The sequence below is a fragment of the Pagrus pagrus genome, assembly GCF_965226575.1.
Source record: "Pagrus pagrus genome assembly, chromosome: 2".
Lineage (NCBI taxonomy): Eukaryota > Metazoa > Chordata > Actinopteri > Spariformes > Sparidae > Pagrus > Pagrus pagrus.
This window is the reverse complement of record NC_140186.1, coordinates 9,244,394-9,250,406: the sequence shown is the minus strand read 5'-3', so window position 1 is coordinate 9,250,406 and position 6,013 is coordinate 9,244,394. Positions and strand designations below refer to the sequence as shown.

General features: G+C 41.1%; 1 long non-coding RNA gene across 1 annotated transcript; it reads left to right on the top strand.

The window, feature by feature from the left end:
- The first annotated feature begins 216 nt into the window (after positions 1-216).
- LOC311271425 lies at positions 217-3,137 on the top strand. The gene is made up of 3 exons (XR_014624417.1): positions 217-291; positions 1,110-1,272; positions 2,978-3,137. It is a non-coding gene; the product is annotated as an uncharacterized lncRNA (long non-coding RNA).
- The last annotated feature ends 2,876 nt before the right edge of the window (positions 3,138-6,013 follow it).

Genomic DNA, 6,013 nt, shown 5'->3' with positions numbered 1-6,013 from the left:
CATAATCTCTTTCAGACGACAGTGGGCCAGTGTCCTATAGAAAGAAAAGCAGAGGTGTATAGAGTAAAGTGAATGATGGCTGTGTTCCTTGTTATGTAGATGTGCCAGTGAGCCAGAATACACAATGCTGGAGCCCTGGCATCAGCACACCTGAATCAAATGCAGCAATCGTCAATGTAATTAGTAACTGCTGTGATCGACAAGTCAATGTGTCCACTGTGAGATAGGTCCATGGTGTCTGATCGGGCCGCCGGCCAGACTACAGGCACCAATAATGGGGACTGAAGCAGGGTTTGTATGAGTGCTTTTTCTGCTGCCACCAACCGTCGTTTTGTGTTGATTCTGGCTGCCCCTGTGGACAATAGTGGCACCACAGTCGCGTATGTCTTTGTTATATAAGTGTGTGAAAAAAAAAGAGTCAATGTATTTTTAATACTAAGCAGATACCCGTGGCTTTGTAAGATTAATAACTGTAATATAACGATGGTGAAACAATGTAAACTTTGTTTAAGAGCAGCTTCTTTCCTCAGGCTGTGAGACATAAAAAGTTGCTTTAATTTTATGACTTATCTGACCCGGATAAGTCAGAATCCAACCCAGTGACAGGCATTACGAATAACTATATTAACTATACAGAAATAGCAATATTCTTGGATGGTCTTGATTGCTTATGTAGGTCATATACAGTACAGGCATCGATATTAACTTGAGACTGTTGCATAACCAGTTGAAAGTTTCTTGTTGTTTAAATTTTTCCTCTCAACATTTATGCCTCTGTCCTGCTGGGCGTGTCTCTGTGACGTCGCATGTGCGATGCTTCATACCCAATCAGCAGGTTTATAGTGAAGCGTAGTGCTTACCTGATATTGTTGAGCTGTGTTTATTTTGTCATTATTCCTTGATTATTGCTTCCACCATGGGTGAGCAGGCTATGTAGTTCACGTTGATGTAGTGAAGTGAAAGTGTAGGCAGTTTGAAAACTGGCCGGGTGCTCTGTGCCGCTCCTGTGTCTGACTTTCTGCCTGGCTCAGTCTGCTCTGAGCAGCTTGATGGGAGTTCTGTCTGCTCCCGTCAAAAATAGACTAGGTGTCTGTTTTCCCCCGGAGCAGACCGGAGTGATGCGCCTGGTGAAACCACGAGCATCGTCTAGAGTGGCCACGATCAGCCCTGGCGGCCGTGTTGCAGGGCACTTCTGTCGGGACGTCGTAGAAGTCCCATACCAGCAAGAAATATTAAAAACATGTACGTTGAGAGTCACAGCTCAGAGTCAGGGTATGTACTCAGACACTGTTAAGCAAATAAACGACGACACATGCTCTCAATGCGATAACTCATTTTGACTCGTCCTGGTAACGCTCTTATTTCAGTAAGAGTACGTTTGAGTTGATAGAGATAACAGTAAAGTTACAGCAAGAAAAGTGTTTTTCTGAGGATTACGGCGATGCTTTAAAATCTTAATTTGCACATGAATGACCATCAAGGAAATTTTGCTCTCAGTGGAGACTTCACTTAACAAGTACTTGAAGTTAAAAAATGCTAAAGAGTACTTCAAAATCTGTGGTAGCCAGTAAAATGTCTGCATTAATCACAGATTAAATTGAAGGCTCAGCTCACCATATTTGAAGGAATGGTGACACATCAGGTATCTGAAAGGTCTTTGGCTGCAGGAATATTAAAGGAGAAGACTTACCATTTTTTAATCGCTGGGAAAATTCCCATGAATCACCAGGTGACAGCTAATTTTGACATATGGTCACCTATACTGTCAAGACATAAAACCCGTGATTGCCATTATGAGGAGCGAACGTTTGATTGAAATGAGCAATTAGCATTATGAAAAGCCTAATTGCTATAGAAATTTTAAAGGATACTTGGGAGCATTAAAAAAAAGTCTAATGCTTTAATCTCATTCTCTCAAAATGCAAAAAGGCACTGGGCCACATTGATGATTAATTAAACACTGGAGGTTTTGAGTTACAGGCACCATATGGCTTCTGCCAGCGAACTGTAATTTGACTGTTGATTACCACAGCTACACCAGTGGCATCAGGCTTTTTTTTAATGAATGAACGAAATCCTTAATTATGACACTTCAGTCTCCGTAATTAACAAGGTCCTGGCTACTTTTTCTTTCTGGATGTTTCATAAATAATGGGCTGGCACCGAGACAAACTCTGACCTTTAAATTAAATCACCAAAGTGTCGTATTAGTCGTCAGCTTTTCTATAAGAGTTTGCTGAAAAAATACGTTTTTCTTGTGTGATTATAGGGTAACGCCACCATTTTTATTTTTTCATTTTATGTGTGTTTACAGGTCTTGGGGAGTACCACTGCATATGTGAAAACAAATAAGTAATGAGCCTCTGTGGCTGCAGGGGCCTCTCAGTGCCTAGCTGCTCTGTGGGTAATGTAGGCCCTGGGATATGAAAAGCTCCACTGGTCTAGTGTTGCACTCCTATAACACTTTTGGACTCATTATGGACAGTTTAAAAACAAAGGATCAAAAATGATACAGCAGAAACAGAGATATCGCATTTTATTCTCCATATTCGTCTTCCCTTTTCAAAACATGGTGCCTACATTACCCACAATGCTGTTTTACCACTGTGTGACATCACTGGAGGCAATTTAATCAGATTACATGCAGTTTCCTCTGGAGCCACAAAAGGCTTAAACTACTTTTTTCACATATGCAGTCACGCTCCCTGAGACCTGTGAACACACTGAAACGTGTAAAATTGGTGGAGTTACCCTTTAAGGCAGTCCATCCTGAGCATGCAAATGCATTTATTAATGTCATCTACTCACTTACACTACAGTCTTAATAAAAGATTAGTTGCGAGGACTGTAGCAGCGGAGTTGTGATGAAGTGTGGATGTTGACTCCGTTTCCTTTTTTCAGCTCATGAAATTAAATAGACTCGACAGCTCATATTACTGTTTTCTGTTTGACTCTTTCATTTGTGGTTTTATTCCAGATGGATCTCTTGTGATTGCAAGTTGTTCGAGCATTCTCCTGGATCTGTTCTCCACTTGACAAATACTATTTCATATCGGCTCCAATGATCAAAGACTAACAAAGAAAATGATTGGATTTTGCCTCGTTTGTGTCACCGTTGAGGTATTTTGTAGGCAAACCACCGTCCCTGCATTTGTTTGTTTTTTTTGATTTATACAGCTTTAGTTCCTGGCTTTAGTTTGCGGTGAGCCGTAACAAGCTTGATCTGCCATATGGTGTGAGTTATAAAAACAATTAGAAGTTCTATCCCCGAGCTTTCTTCATTACGGGGCTACTCTCTAACTCTTTTGTCTGTCACACACAAACACACTGGCACACATAGTGACACGGCGTTCTTTCTATTTGCATTGTCGTATGAGACATTCATTTTTTTTTTATCTGCTCCACGCTAATTAAATTTCTTGCCATGAGTCAGGGAGGTGAGGCTTTGATGGTTTGTGGGTTTTTTTTTTTTTTTTAGATACAAAAATTATCTCCTTTAAGCTGAACAGTTTTCTCTTCAGGGTGGCTGCAGGGATCCGATTTTTTTTTTTTGAAATATATATTTAGACAGCATTTGGACTGGACAAACTTGAGCATCTGTGTTTCTCTGCCTGCAGAGAGACTCCACAGTGGATCATCCATCACTCCTTAGTGGACATGTCAGTGTGAAGAGCTGCCAGAAGGCTCTCCACCGCACACGGCCTTTGTGTTATGAGTGTATTGTGGATGTGTTTGCAGTCTGCTGTGGGTGTTTTGTTCTGGTTTCAGCGGTTAACACATGTTGGATCCAGATACATTGGGGAAAGCTGCCTACGAGAGTCCCCGTGCTCACCATCAGAGCTCGGCGGTCCAGCGTCTGCAACATCTCTGATTAGAGTAACATGCCTCATCTCTCTGCTAAAGTTGTTATTACCCTGACTAATTCATGGACCAGTTTCCAGATAGTCTCCAGATAGGAACTATTTGTGGATAAAGCAATATCATAAAGCTGTAATGTGTAACAGAATGAATATTGCTTTCTTGAGACAAGACTACAATGTTAAGTCAGTCACAATGTGGTTTAGAAAATCATTATTAAATCAATGTCAGGCTGTGTTTTCTGCTCAAGGCAAGCAGTCTCCAGGGTCGGTCCAGAGAAAGATCCTCATGACACTCTTTCTTTCTGCTCCCTCTTTCATGTAAACGAGCATCCAAGCGACCCGATTTTCCACAAGCCAAGGAAATGTTGAAACTCTACATTTGCTTCAATGAAACATTTACATTTTCTGTATGTCCCATGTTCAGTTTTACATTGTGACAACACTGTGCTTACAGTCTGGTTAAGTTCAGGCACAAAAACTTGGTTTGGCTAGAAGATAATGCCACAAGACACCCATTAGAAACACCAGCTGCAAATTGCTCCTGAATATTGTCAAATGAATTCAATTTGGTTGCCACGAACACGGCTGCCATTATATTGGTCCAAAACCAAATTATTGGTCTGCTATTGGAACTAGATGAAAAGTTAATGGAAAAAATTAATCTGAAGAGCTCTTGGATGGATTGCTGTGAAATTTGGTAGATACATTTCACCCAAAAGTGTGAGCCTCGTGGTGGCATGAGGAAATGTCATGGGACTGCCATTGTCAGTAGGAATTATCATCTGATAACCTGGAAACGGTGGATCCATTTTTTTGAGCGTCACCCTGTGAAATGGCTCATTTTGCTGTCATAATTTGACTCATTCGGTCCAATAACATTTGGGAAGTCTTGAAGAACTGCACGATTGAGTAACTTTGCCCCTGTTCAATTTAGCCAGGGACTAAATCAGGAGTTAGCCGGCTTGGCTCTAGTCTGCACTCTGTATGGGCCACAAAACGCGGAAGATCCTGGAAATGATATACCCAGGAAGTAGAGCATTTTTGGCTTCATGCGCCATTGAGCAGCTTTAATTGGAATGAATGGGGCTCCATCTACAACGCTACATCCACCCTTTCCTGGTTAGATCCATGGGTTGAGGAGGACATACAGTACAGATACAGACAGACAAAATTACAATTCTTATTTTCAGGTGATCACCCACTAATGAAAACAAAATAATACGTATTATATTCAGTTTTTGCCAATAGATCCCCTGAGATCCTACGCACTGGACCTTTAAACGTATCTGCAGAAAAGTATGTTCATCACTTTGTCTTTTGGAGCTACAGAACATTCCTTAGAGCTGTAACTTTACATTTTTGATGACACAGAAGAAGTCATTTGTTTTGTTGATACGGAAAACTTTTCACATTGACAGATATGAAAAAGATGCAGATATGAAACCCCAGCCATTATTATAACAGAGAAAATATAAAACTCAGGTTCTTCTAGACTGCTGTTGTATGAAAGCCTCACAGGTCCTCTGTGAAGCTCAGATTGAATGTTCACAGCTGAACCCTGAACACTGTGTATAAGCCTGGGAGTACTGTGATAGGAGCCTCCTACAATCCATTATTGCACAAAGGACAGTTCCAGGAGCTCAATATGCTAATCAAGACCACAATGTACCCTAATATAGTGAAAAATAAGAGAATCATGTGGGACACACAGCAGAATACGGATCTGTCTTGTAAGTCTCCATTTTCATTACGGAGAATCAAGACAATGGAAGCAAACTAAATAGTAACGTGTGTCAATAGGGCGGCTGATTCCTCCATCTTCATTTGGTCTATTACAGCGTTCCATTAGGAAGTAAATGCCACATTGATCCTGAAAAAGTCTTCGAATAACAGAATGCAAATTAGTGTGGAGAGTGAGGAAATACTGTGATTACAGGAGACAGAAAGAGCTGCATTAGTCTCCCTCTCGCTCGAAATAGAAAGCGGGCTCCTACTCCACTCAGTCTGTGTGGAAGGGTTAAAGACAAAATGGTGGAGAAGCTGATCATTGTAGTTAACAGCTGAAACATAAAACTAAAAAAATAGTTTGTACAAATTGTTTGTAGCTCTCCCCAACAGCTTCACTCGAAGGCGAGGCTGAAAACCCGCCATCG